We start from the raw sequence: 15,482 nt of genomic DNA, 5'->3' as shown, positions 1-15,482 counted from the left end.
TAAAAGACTGTTTTACCGGTATTAAGCATTAAGTTGGTTAAGTTGTTTTTTGGTTTGAGTTTATTAGACAATTGATTCACCCCCCCCCCCCCCTCAGTTGTCTCCGGGACCAAACAGACATCTATCTGAACTTGATCTATCATTACTTAATAACATTGGCATCATTGCCCCATTTGAAGAATTATTTGGCCGATTGAACTGAACCTTTTAAAACCCAAATTATTAACCAATTTAGTTGGATTTACACACACATCTAATCTATTTACATTTTCCCACAAATTCATCCTTATCGGTGTCACCGCGTCCTTTGTTGATGCCATCATATCCTGATAACATCATCATAACATTATCTCATATATAGTCATCCCAATCCATGGCGACATCATCTTATTTTGATGTCATCATCAAAACTTTTCATCCAAAGTAGACATGAAAACATTGAGAATTTTGATAGTTTTTGAAAGGAAACTTGTAGCCGTACCATGGCAATTTCTACATAACCTAATTGAAAAATTAACAAAATAATCACTTAGAATCCATATGCAAAGAATAGACATCATACCATCAAAGATGATAAAAGATATACCATGGGAAAACCCTCATAAGAAAAAAACCTAGGCTCCAAAAGTATCTAGCATCCATGTATGATCAACAATGCAACAAGGTGAACCCACAATAGTGGGTTATACTTTTTTGGACGAAAGAATTCCACTCTTTTGTCCAAAATCAATTTTTACCCACATTCTATCAAAAGTCACTTTCGATCAAAAGCAAAAATCACTTTCGATTGAAAGTATTTTACGAGTAGCTTTTGATCGAATGTATGTTTCGATCGAAAGTCATTTTTTTTTTTTAATTAATATTTGAAGGGGTTCGATCAAACCCCCGTGTTTAGGGTTTTTTTCAATATAAACCCCCCAAAAGCCCTTACTGTATATACATATATATATGGGTATATATGTATATCAAATATATATCTATATATACATGTATATATGTATATATACATATGTACATATATGTATATATACATATATGTACATGTATATGTAGTTATGTGTGTGTATATTTATATATATACATATGTATATATGTACATATATATATATATATGTGTGTGTGTGTGTGTGTGTGTGTGTGTGTGTGTGTGTGTGCATATATACATGTACATGTGTGTGTGTGTGTGTGTGTGTGTTTTAATGTTAGGAAAAAATGTATTTGCATGTATACATTATATTATGTCGATGTTTTATGTTTGATTTAAAAAATGTTATAATATGTTGATTAGAAAAAGTTGAGCTTATTAGTTATTTTAAATAAAACATAAAATATTAATTTAATCTCTTTATTAAACTAAATCAAATGAGACATAAAATAGTAAAAACATAAAATAAATATATTTTTAAGGGACTTAAACTTTTTAAATTAACTAGATCCTTCAATAATTATTTTGTAATTATCAAAACATGAAATATAGAGAACTTACCAATGAAAGAACTACCAATTAACTGGACAGATCTTTGTTAAAATGTGACCTCTTTAAATTTGTATATTCGCATCATATTAGCCTTGATTTAAACCACTTGAGACTTAAAGATGTCCTTAAAAACTTATGTTTTTATCCTTTTCCTTAAATTTCTCAACTCACGGGTCTTACCTCTCTCTCTCTCTCTCTCTCTCTCTCTCTCTCTCTCTCTCTCTCTCTCTAACTCCCTCCCCTCTCTATCTCTCTCAAGGTGGACTCTCTCTCCCAACTTGTCTCTCTCTAGATCTCTTTGGACAGGGCCCCTTAAGACTCTCTCCCTCTCTCTCTCTCTCCCCAAGTAAGATTCTCTTTCTCTCTCCTTCTTTCTCCCTCTCCATAAGACTCTCTCTCTCTCTCTCTCTCTCTCTCTCTCTCTCTCTCTCTCTCTTTCTCTCTCTCTAACTCCCTCCCCTCTCTATCTCTCTCAAGGTGGACTCTCTCTCCCAACTTGTCTCTCTCTAGATCTCTTTGGACAGGGCCCCTTAAGACTCTCTCCCTCTCTCTCTCTCTCCCCAAGTAAGATTCTCTTTCTCTCTCCTTCTTTCTCCCTCTCCATAAGACTCTCTCTCTCTCTCTCTCTCTCTCTCTCTCTCTCTCTCTCTCTCTCTCTCTCTCTCTCTCTCTCTCATGTGCATACATTTAATACTCATGTCACACATTTTTAAATTTATACATGATTGATGAATGTTTAAGTTTGATGCACGCACATGTACATTTACATATTGACATATGTATGCTATGTTCTTACATGTGTACACTTGATGTATACTTGATTTTTTTTAAACTTACTAGATCTTATATTTATAATAAAATTAAATTGTTCATTTTAATGGACCATATAAATTTAAATATTAGATATTATAATTATTTTGAATAAATGTATCCAATAATTTTGTCTAAGACAATGTTCATGTGACATTAAATTATCCTTCTGGTGTACCAGATCTATATATTACCATCACATTCATCATGGCAGATGATGCAATTCCCCCTCAGGAACTATTCTCGTGAACAAACAGTAAGATTGAAAGATTGAGAGCATCCATAAACAGTAGTAGTAATACAAGTGTCTATAAAAACACTTCTCAGGAAATTCTTGAAAATAAATAATAAAACTTCATTTTTAACATGATAGTACATGCATAAGAATTTAAATCATCCCCTTAAGCCATATCCTAGTACAATTACATGTCCTAGATCTACACTCCTACGGAAAAGAAAAAAAAAAGAGGCTTTCTACAATAAAATTAAAGGGAATCTAATGCAATCAACAACATATTAAATTAAACTGCATGCAATGAAAATAAATCATGTCCCCTTTAGCCATATCCTAGTAGTAATTTAAACCATCCCCTTAAGTCGTATCCTAGTAATTACATCCCCTTAAGACATCTAAAAATCATTTATCTAGTTAATGACATCCCCTTACTCAAGACTTAAACCATTTAAAGTTCAACAAAGAAAATTTCATAAAACCTTAAACAATATCATGTGCATACATGTGTAGTGAATAAGAGTTTGATTTAGACCCTTAAGAACCATGTCCTAACTATGTATCCCCTTAAGACATAAATATAAATGTCAAATCAATTGTTTGGTATGTACTCTCTCTCTCTCTCTCTCTCTCTCTCTCTCTCTCTCTCTCTCTCTCTCTAGGCCACATCATGTGGTTCAACCCGCTCTTGGATAACTTGTAATATTCTCTCATGATCATCAGTATCTAGTCTCCACTTACGAATGCCACGTCCTACGACTGGATGAAGAGTTAGGGAGCTAGCAATTACAAGGTGACTATATTGATAGACCTTGGTGTCACGTTGATAATCAATAAAGTGAATTTCATGTATAACTAATTTCATTTGCTTCAAATGTGTTCCTTGAACAACAATTGAACCTACATGTGCGAGAAAGAACATTTCAAATTAGATTTAAAAAATTTAGGTTTGAAACAATGTATCAGATAGCTAGAGATCAATGTGAATGCAAGATACAACTTTAAGATCTATCAATAAATAGATGTCAATATAAGATTTAAAGTGCATTGAACCTGTGGGAAACAACATTTCATCACTTATTTCTAGTTTTGTTAACTTCTTCCTCTCCTCTATGCAAAAATCAACAAATTTAACTATTAAATATATTGAATCATGAACTTAAATTGAATTTTTTTTGTAAATAATTTATACACGTACCAATTTTGATCAATCCTGAAATATGATCATAATCAATAGAAATCAATGGAATGTCATCGAAGCTTTCGTCCCTGTCTCCATCATTTGTATTAGTAACTTCCAGTGGCACCAATTTCCATGCATTCGAATATCCACATTGATGGTTGATGCATTCATTAGAGTTTCTAAAGATGAAGTCAAAACAAAAGCATGAGTAATCCCTTGTGTACAATGACCACATGCGACTATCTGTACTCATGACAGAATGCAAGGATCTTATTTTCCCTATCGTCTAGCATCCATGCATTGATCTTCTATCCACATCTTCAAAGTAATTTTTTATTTTATTTTCACATAAATATTACTTTCAATTATATGTATTAAGTAAATTTAAAAATTTAATTTAATAATTTGAAAACTTAAAACATTTGAAATCAAATTTTGAAAGATCGTAAGTTTACCTGATATCTCCCAGAACATTCTATACAGTATGATTCGATCAAATCCTGATGATGCACGGTAGCCTCATTTGCTGCAAAGTGTGTCTTGCACCATTCAACATCATGTGCATCTTTTATTCGAAATCCCTGATAATTTATTTGAAACTTTATTATGTATTGAGTTTATTAAGAGTTTTTTTTTTAGTTTAACTAAACATAGGTTTCACACTGAACATCAACCTCTGAGTTCAATGCTTATGGAAAAATAGTAAACGTCACCCAAAAAAATTTGAAAAATATATACACACTGTCTATTGAAGTCCTCTTTCCAACAAAAAAAAAGAATGATTTTTGTTACATATACAACAAGTTGTGTAATATCAAATGGACATATGTCAAAATTACAGTTAACTCAACTTCAAATCTTAATAAAATATGAAATATTGAAAATAATGTTACAAAACCAATTGCAAACACTAGATATGGATGTCACAAAACCAAATTCAAAAGAACCACATTCATATCTATTATATAAATAAAGTTATGATATATAGAGTGAGTATCACTCTTTAAAAATGTTTTTTTTGAAAAAAACTAGTTTTCAAGGGAGATAGAAAAATGGAAACAAATTTATTCAAAAAATTATCAAAAAAAAAAAAAATAGAATCTACATACAAAATGACACAAATCTTTAGTTCACATCATCTCTAAATTCCTTACGGTTTAGCGATAATAGGTGTCTGAATCTGAAAAAATTTCTAAAAATAAATATTGCAGTGTCAAAGTTGGCAAAAAAGTGTAACCCACTGTTGTGGGTTCACCCATTACATTATAAATACAACCGCGTATGCTTTCAAAATCCCAACCACCAACAAACACTCCATGTGATCAAGCATGTAACCACACATCCCATGCCATGCTTCCAATCTCTACAAATGCTAACCTAGATAATTCAAATAACTACCCTTACACATCCATGTGCAACTCACTTAATAAATAAAATATTACAATTATAAACATTATTATGCAAGGTGTACAACACTTATTTTCCCATCAGTTTTGTTCAATCAAACTTCCCCACAAGTGTAGTTTGGTTGGTTTTATTTTCTTATATAGTTTAATGTCAAACACACACACAAAAAGTTCACTTCCACTCTAAGGCCCCACAAAGGCACCAAAATATCCATTTTTTTTGTCATTAATGTATTTGTAATACTTGAAACTACCATATTAAGTTGATAGCAACTAGAAATCCTTCTAAATATAGATTGGAATACATCCAAATGGAAAAAAGTGGTTCCCAACTACCTTAGTTATTATTTGCAAACCCAATGTCAAACATGTCATCTCGAGTCCATTATTATAGTAGATGTCATGGGTGATGTTTATTATTTGTGTATTTAATCCAATGAACCATTAGTTTAAAAGTATGGTGGGGGTGTAGAAAATATTCTTTTATATACATATACATATACATACATATATACACACACACATACATACAAACAAGCATACATACATACATACATACATACATGTATATATACACATGTATATATACATATATATATAAATATATATACATGTATATATATGTATGTGTATATATACATGTATATATATATATATGTATATATACACACGCATACATACATACATACACACACACATATGTGTGTGTAGTGTCCTATAATTGCACCCTTTGCAATTTTGACTATATTTGGGGCCCTCGCTTTAGTGTTCTCATCCTCACGCTTGATCTAGACCTATTTATACCTCTGCCATGCAATAAATATCATATTTTCATCCTGTACCTTGTTGGGACCCCTTAACCCTAGCCCAATTTGGGGTAGGACCAAGGCATGGTGCCTTGGTCCTCACTAGGACCATGGCGCCACGCCATGGTCCTCCCTAATTGGGGCCTAATTTGGACCCTAGGCCCTATTCAAAACTTGAGCGGGAATCACTTCTTCATGTCGGCCTATGTTGGAAAATTAATATGTTTGACAACGGGAAAGTATATAAGGAGGTCTTCCCCTCTTATTTTGACATATAGGCATATAGATGAATAAGGAAATAAGGCAAGGAGAACTACAATCAAGCATTGAAGCATTCATCATCAAGCATTTCTAGAGGTCTTCAAGGCTACATATTCTTCATCTATCCATTGTGGAGAAACATTACATCATTCATTTGCAAGCATGTGTGTGTGATTAGGGTTTTGTCATGTTCATGCCATTTTATACAACATCTATGATTACATTCAAGAATCAAAGCATCATCATCACTCATTGCAGATCTAAGGTATACTTTTCCATCATTTATTTCAAGAATTTGCAATATTTCATTCAAGGTTGATTCCAAACTAGGGTTTGACTTAGGCAAACCTCTATTCCCAACCTTTTTCCCCTTCTTTCTGTGTGCAAGAAATAGGTGCACAGTTGTACTTCTGGAAATAAGCTTCAGACACAGAGACAAAACAACCCTTTTTGGTGTGCGGAAAATTTGGAGCACCGTGTTGCCATATCACGATGCTTGCATTTTTGGGGTATTTTTGTAGGGCAGATTTGAATTAGCTTATATTACTTAGATACAAGTGCACGACAAAATCTCGAACGTGTAGCTCATTATTTTCTCAGTTTTGTCTTAAATTTTAGTACTTTACCCTAAATCGGCATTTCAACTTACAAAAAAGGGAAAAACACATCATAATCAATCAATCCACCTAGTATTCAATCCTTATCTGATTTGTGATTGAATCTAGTGGATTCCTCCCCTCTTGTGAATGTAAACGAATTCCTCCCTCAAAGCAAAAATTGATTTGGTGATTTCTCTTTATATGTTGCAAATTGTGAAATCAAATTTTCCTCTTTACAATATATATATTGTTGGCAAATGCACACTCCAATGAGATATTGTAGGTGATTGGAGGTTTTGTCATTGATGGCAACCTTGCAATCATATGATACTGGCAAGACTATTATACTAGCACCGGCAACGACAAACTCTACTTCGGCACACAGAACATTGGCAGTGAAAGGAAGGATACCGGAACCCAGGCTGACAGGAATTTTGTTGATAATATATTTTATAATTAATTGTAAAATCATTGTAAGCCGACATGGCAAGTTGTAATATGACTCATATATGTATGAGATCATTGTAGAACATTTTGTAATAAGGTAATAGGCGAAAATATGCAGACCTAATATGCGAATTTTAGGTTAAGGGTTTATGTATACAGCAGAACTAAAACCGGTACTGGATCTGGCATAGCAGATGCTATTTTGAAGAAGTACAAGACATTGGATTATTATAATCCATTTTTGTAAGTCAGTGTGACTTCCTTTTGTAATTGAGCTCTAGGCACTTGGCCTTCCTACATGTGTAGGCCCCTATTGTAGCAGTAATATTCCCTTATTGGCCAGTAAGTGAATATTATGGGTCACAAATCCCACCGAGGTTTTTCCCACACCGGGTTTCCTCATTAAACTACTGTGTTATGGTGTGCTCTTCATGTGGTTATTGTTTTTCTTGTTTACTGCATTAGTTTTGATTTACTGATACACTGCATTGACATGCTTTACATGTTTTAATTCAAGTAAATTCACAAACCGGTTAGATACTGATTCACCCCCCCCTCAGTATCTTTGGGAATCCTAACATATATATGTATATATATACATATATATGCACATATATATATGTATGTATATATATACACACACATATATATATGTATGTATATATATGTATCTATATACATATATATATGTATCTATATACATATATATATACATACATATATGTGTATATGTATATGTATATGTATATGTATGTGTGTGTATATGTATATATGTATATATATGTATGTGTGTATATATGTGTGTGTGTACATACATACATACATACTGTAGTGTCGTAAATTGTACACCCTTGCTAGGGTGGTACAATTTCACACTTAGGTTAGCACCCACCTTAGTGTGTCTTGCATCTTGCATTTCTAATTTTCCTTTAAGCATTTAATTAATTAATTTAATTAAATCTAAAGTCATATTTCATCACTTCATACATTATAAAATTGGGCCCTTTACCCTAAGTGTGCTCGCTTTTATTTTATTCCTCCAATAAAATTTCACACTTAGGTTAGCACCCACCTTAGTGTGTCTTGCATCTTGCATTTCTAATTTCCCTTTAATAATTTAATTTATTTATTTAATTAAATCTAAAGTCATATTTCATCACTTCATACATTATAAAATTGGGCCCTTTAACCTAAGTGTGGTCATTTTTATTTTATTTCTATTTCAACCTTTAAGGCCCGATTTCGCATATCAAAACACCTCGAAATCAGTTGTAACTTTGGGAATCGCTCTAATGTCATCATATCCAACGGTTCTGAAAATTTGGTGAAAAGTTGGTCAGACCGTGGTGGGAGTGCACATGGTCCTCGGCTTTTTTCCTAAAATTTTGAGAGCACAATTCTATAATATTATAATGCTTAACCCCAAAAGATTGGCAGGAAATTCAATTCCTAGGTCGGCCTAAAGGTGGAATTAAGTCGAAATTAAGATCTAGGGTTTCATACATAAGAGCTCTCTTTCTTTATTTGAAGGGATCCAAGGGATCAAATCTAGGAAAAAGCTATTGGAGAAAGCACAAGTAGCCTTCTATGTAGTGAAAGAGAAGCCTATGTGGAGTCTTCAACAATATTCAACAATATTCAACAACATTTTATCAAGAATTCATCATCAATTAGGAGCCTTGAAGACATTGAAGAGTAATAGGAGATCTAGTGGCAATATCTCTCCCTTGGGGATTGGTATTATTCCATGTTATTTTCATGTCTTTGTATGAGATTATTTACATCAATTTACACATTTATATTCATGCTTTAGATCATTTAGAATATTTGGTTTGAAGCATTGTCATTTACATTCACATTTACATTTAGCATTTACTCTCATGTGTAGGGTAGCTCTAATTTCTTATCATTTAGGATCTTGCATGCACACAAGGTTCTAGCAAACACATTTTCAGTACATTATAGACTATTTGTGGAGGTGGAAATCACCAACACGGAGGTTTGACTAAGGCAAAACCCTATAACCCTATTTTCAGTTGCAGGTATAGGTACAGGATCCGATTGTCGCTGCAATTTTTAGGCTCAACAAAGCACACAGACATAGTCCCAAAGATCAAATTTGAGAAAAAATCACTAGGACAGGGGCGTGGCACCCTGATCCTATCTAGGACAGGGGTGTGACACCCTGGTCCTCTCTGGGTGCCCTGGTCCTGCACCTTGGTCCTCTCTGGGCGCCCTGGTCCTCTCTAGGTGCCCTGGTCCATCCAGTTTCAGGTGAAATTTGGCAAGGTGGAAGCTCGAAACATCAGAATTGCATCCTCCTAGTTGCAACTTTTTGTCAGATCATCAGGGAAAGTGGCGTAGCACCCTAGTCCTGGTCAGTTTGGCTTAGTTTGCACCATTAGGTACACATCCAAAATCCTCCCCCTTTCATGCTTTCAATATCTGAGTTTTAGATCTACAGGTTTGTTCAATTCTGAGCTCATTTATGCTTCATTCTTTATCTCCTAGCCTAGTTGATCATTCAAACCCTAGTTTTTCTCATCATTTGTAAAAAAAGGAATAGAAAACCTAAGAGATAATCATTGGCTCTCTCTTTCCCACAAGAAGTAGCCAAAGTGATCTCTCCCTATGCTCTTTCGTATTCCCAATGTGTTGGAAAAAGTAGGATTAAGTAGGATTAGGTCCTAGTCACCTGATCTCGCTTTCCAATCTCCACACACACAGATATATATGTGTGTGTGTGCGTGTGTGGATCAAATTTGGAAAGGACATGTTTGTGGGGCATTGTTTATAGTGGCAGTTGGAGTATGGGTACCACCTACAATTATAGAGGTCACAAATTTCCATGTTTCTTAGTGGTCATGTATTTGTCCTTCCATAATATAATATGCATTTGGTATATACATATTTTTTTCATTTTTTAAAAGGATGGGAAAATCAGTTGGAGAACAACAAAGAGAAATTTCAAATAGCAAGGCTTCTTGTTCTAGTGAAGAAGAAGACACTTTTTTTGTATTTTGATGAATTGGTTTTGCCCCAAACTTGTAATATGTCATTTTAATATTTTAAGAGTGAACTTTTAAAGTGTGGAATCAATATTGAGTGAGTTTCCCATTGATGTTGTTTTCATTTCCATATATATGATCAATTTGTCAACCAAAAGGTTGTAAAAAAATCAATTTTTTGTTGATTTTTGTATCCAATGAGAGACCCATATCTATTCACGTTTTATTTATTTATTTATTTTTCTGGTTGATACCTTGATTATATATGTGTTCATTCACGTTTTGTATGCAAGTATTTGGCATGTATGTAAACCATAATCCCTTATTTTATGTGAGTGTGTTTTTTGTCCCATGTGATTATCTCCTAGCATGGTTGGAACTACAAGTACCACAAGGTTGTGTGGTGCTCAACCACCATTTGAGACTAGCGGATCCATTGGAGTGGCATAAGACCACACACAAGATTGAAGAGGGTACCATATTCTCATTGATTATTTTGATTGTAATTAGGTTGAAAATGTACAAATTGGGAGATTTGAGTCCTCATATTTAATTATAATATTATGTTTAAACCTCCCTTTGGGATGATTATAAATCACCTATTAGGTGGTGAGGATGTTATAATTACTTTTATTGCATACAAATGTTGGTGTTAAGTGTGTATATAATTTTATATTATTTTCTTCATTATTGCAATGTTAATAAAATGAAAGATTAATTTCAAATTTTGACTTAAAATGAATATCATATGATATAAATATTCAATTATGATATCATTGGAATGACCATTAGTATTATTTTCCTCTAGTATTGGGTATATGCAAAATTAAATGCCATGCGATGGTGTCATCATGAAATTTTAGCTCTCCTCATGGTGGGAGACTATTTTTTGTGTGTGGTTAACAATCCCCTTCATCCGTGGTGTTCTTGGACTCATTTTGGAGTCCATTATAGACCTCTTAGTCCTTGGAAATAATCTTCATTATTTTCTTGTGTTTTAGAGATTGAGTGTGATCCTCCACCTTGGTCTCCCAATTGATCTGGTCATTTTGGAGCATATCTTATTTTCTAACTTAATTTTTCACTTCTTAATCATTATTCCTAAGTACGATACGTAGAAAAAAAATGGTTTAGTCTCTAGTCAGTTTTATAGTACAAAATAGGATAATATTGTAGTTTCTAGACTTTTGCACTAATTTCGCACAGCACAAAAAATGGACTATAACATGGATTACAAACACCTAAGTAATGGTGTACTAGTGTCCCTTCTATGCAATGGTGTCCTTTCTAGCTGCTATAGTCCTCTAGAGTCCTATGTTTCATCAAATAGCGTGCACTTCCAACCATCTTTGTGCAAAAAAATTGTACAAAAGTTATTTCACTTGGCCTTTTGATTATCCCCATAACATCACTTTATTGATAGGTGACATTACTAAGAATATATGCCATATATTACACTAGGAAGTGTGCCTTTACATAAAAATGACACATTGGCATTCCAATTGATGGAACACTTATACCTTCTAACAAGGAAACCTCTTGTGAAGGTTTGTCCCTTGTATTTAGGTATCTTTGTTTGGATATATAGCACCTTGCATTGGTAAGTTATTTGTGCATGCAAGAAAGTGGTGATCATCCATCTAGTTGAGATGTGACATCTCCTAGTTGTATGCCTCTTGCATAGGGTTCCCTTGGTGTGGTGACAATTTCCAAATGTGTTAAGGGGTTGAATTTGACATAAATAGTTCCCTCACCCTCATCCTTTTTGTGTTTGTGATAGAACACAACCATGGGTTAAGAATTGATCATTTTTGTGGTGGAATCCCCCTCTCTCATAGGTTCATCATGGTAGTTTCATCATATTATTGGTAAGTCTTCTAATTATTTCACCTTGCTTGGAATAATGGTGATATCTTCTAAGTGTTACAAATGTTTGAAGTTTTGTGTGACATATGTAGACACCTAAAATTAATATTTGATTAAGTTAAGCCTATTAACATAATTAATTAATTTAATTGTGTTATCCATATTCCTCACAGAATCAATTAAATCGAATTTAATTAATCTTGCCACTATTGTCCAATAATTAATTTATCAAATAAATAAATTATTCCCCTATTCTTCTAAAGCCCCCTCCAATAATCATTTCCTCTAAACCCACTAAGTTAATTAATTTTAATTAATTAACCTAGTCATGTGGTTCCTACAAATCACTTTTCCTAATCTCATTAGCCTAATTAATCCTTCTAGAATATCTCATAATCATGCTTATCATTATCCCTCAATTTTTAATTCCCACTCATGTCACATCAACATTGAGTCTCTCAAAGAAATTCATATTTCTTTGAATCCCTCAATGCATCCTTATTTTGGAATTTTTAATTCCTCATATTTGAAATTCAAATTTCTCCCCCCTTTTTCCAAGGAATTTTATATTCTTGTTTATTTGCCCAAGGCACCCTTGATCCATGCCTTCTATCTAAAATCAATCTCAACCCTTCATGATCAAAATCAATCTTGGTCCTCCATTGGCCTTCTCCAGTCTATAAATTGGAGTTTATTCTCCTCACAAATCATCCACTTCACATGCATTTTCATGCTACCTATTTCTTCTCTCATCCTCTTCTAATCCTCTCTCAAATCCATCAAATTCATAATCCATCACTCAAATCCAATCCTATCAAATCCATCCACTTATCTTGTTGATCACAAGGAGAGCAATCCACATGCACTCCATCTCTCTCCAACTCTCCATTAGTCAAACTTTGGAGCGAGCAAAGTTCATGGAGGCAAGGAGGACAAGGAAGAGCTAATTGCAATGGGAGCTTCATGAGTATATTTTGTCTTGTTTTCATGATGTTCTTATTCAATATTTCTTGATATCTCATTTTAAATGGTTTTCGATTTTATTGAATATTAATCATGCACTAACCATTTTATTGTGAGACATTTTGGCACGCCCGGTGGATATGTTGTGAAGGAGCATGAGTGTTTTTTGAGTCTAACTTCTTTTGACCATTGTGTTTTCTTTACTTGACATCTCTTGCCAAGTCCATCCTCCACAACCAATCAATCATCCCTCTTTCCGAATTCCATCTTGCCAGCATCAAATCTTTAATCCATTTCTATCTATCCAAGAAATTCTCCAATCCCCAATCCACTTTCATCCATTCAAGCAATCATCCTTCCTCAACTAATATTCATTCTTCCTCTAGTCCAATCAAATCTCCAAAATTCCAATAAATCAAATTCATCCATCTTCCTAATCCAGTTATCCAATCCAACTCAATCCAATCCAATCCAATTTAATCCAATTCAATCTAATTCAATCCAATCCAATTCAATCCAATTCAATCCAATCCAATTCAATCCAATCCATTCAACCAATCAACCAATATAATCTAATCCAAATCCAATCAAGTCCTAATCCAAGGACCAATCCAAATCAAATCCAATCTAATCAAACCAAGTCCTAATCAAATCCAATCTAATCAAACCAAGTCCTAATCAAATCCAATCAAATCAAATCCAACCTAATCCAATCCAATTCAATCCAATCTAATCCAATTCAATCCAATCCATTCAATCAATCAACTAATCCAATTCAATCCAATATAATCCAATTCAACCCAATCCATTCAATCAATCAACCAATCCAATCGAATCAAGTCCTAATCCAAGGACCAATCCAACCAAGTTCTAATCCAAGGACTAATTCAATCAAATCCAATTCATACTTCAAATCCAATCAAGTCCTATTCCAAGAACTAATCCAATCAAATCAAATCCAATCCAAATCTAATCAAATCCAATCCATCATCATTCCAAGTCAAGTCCTAATCCTCATCTTCATTTAACATCATCTTCATAATCATTCCCCTCCAAAACATATTCATCCAATTCCAATCTAATCCTTCACTCTCAACATGACTACCCAAAATTTCAAAGCTTGGTATGAGAAGATGCTCATGGGCATTCACGAATCTGCCTAGCAAGTTAATCCCATAATCTCCCACTCGCCTATCATACCTTCAGCCATCCCATCCCAACACATTATACCCAATCCCAATCTATACCATATCTCTTATCCTTCCTCTACCTTCGACAAGGGAAATCCGTCTTATTCCCCATCCATATCTCCATATTATCCCTCATCCATCTACTCCTCTAATCCAATAAGTATACCTCCATCTCCTCTCCCATCCACATCCCAATCCCCATCCTTCTACAACACATTCATTACCTCTACTCCCCATCCAAATCCTTTACTACATAGTCCTCTGATCATTAATCCTAATTCCCCAATCCATTATCCTAATCCTCCATCTAATCCTAATCCCCCATCCAATCCCAATTCTCCATCTAATCCCAATCCTCCAAAATCCATATTTTCCACGTCCTCCAAATCCATCATCCATAATCTTATCCAAGACATGCTAGAAAAGGAGACAAAACCCTCACCTCAAAGAAAAGTGACCAAGTCTCCTCAAGTCCTCCATCCACCCCAATCCTCTGTACTTCATGATACCATCATTCCTCCATCCACCCAAGTTGAAGCTTCCATACCTTCCTCCATCACACAATCCCCACAACTCCAAACATGCCAAAAGATTGTTCCAAAGCATGCTATAATAGAAACCTCTCCATCTCATGATGCATCTCCCTCCACTCCATCTAATGATCCCATCCCCTCCACTTCCTCTCATGATCATATGATTCATCTATCATCACATGATCCCCCTCCATCTCATGATCCAATCACCCCTCCCACTCCATCTCATGATACCCTCCCTAGTCAAGATCAAAGTATCCCTTCATCTCCATGTCATGATCCCAATCCATCTAAAGATCCTAATCTTCCTTCCACATCTCATCCCCCTCAAAATGCACTCGCATCTTGTTTCCAAAATAATAAGGGTCCTCAAGATAATGCTCAAGATGTTGGTACGTCCTCTATTCCTCCTAAATCCAAATTTACCTCATACAAATCAAAATCCCATTACCCCTCATCTTTCGCATCCATTTTGGGACCCTATGTTCCAAAGTTAAACCCTTCATTCCTTCCGTCCATTTTGGGCCCCTATGTTCCGATGCTCAATCCTTCATCTATTCCATCCATATTGGGTCCTTACATCCCTCCATCCACCACTCCATCACCTCAAATAATCCCTAAGAAAGATCAACAAAGGCACACATCCTTGGATGCCTCCCAACACTCTCTTTCCACCATCCCATCCATAAAATCCATGAATC

This window comes from Cryptomeria japonica, chromosome 3, assembly GCF_030272615.1.
Source record: "Cryptomeria japonica chromosome 3, Sugi_1.0, whole genome shotgun sequence".
In the NCBI taxonomy this organism is placed as follows: Eukaryota; Viridiplantae; Streptophyta; class Pinopsida; order Cupressales; family Cupressaceae; genus Cryptomeria; species Cryptomeria japonica.
The sequence above is the reverse complement of the archived record's forward strand: the minus strand, read 5'-3'. Positions refer to the sequence as shown.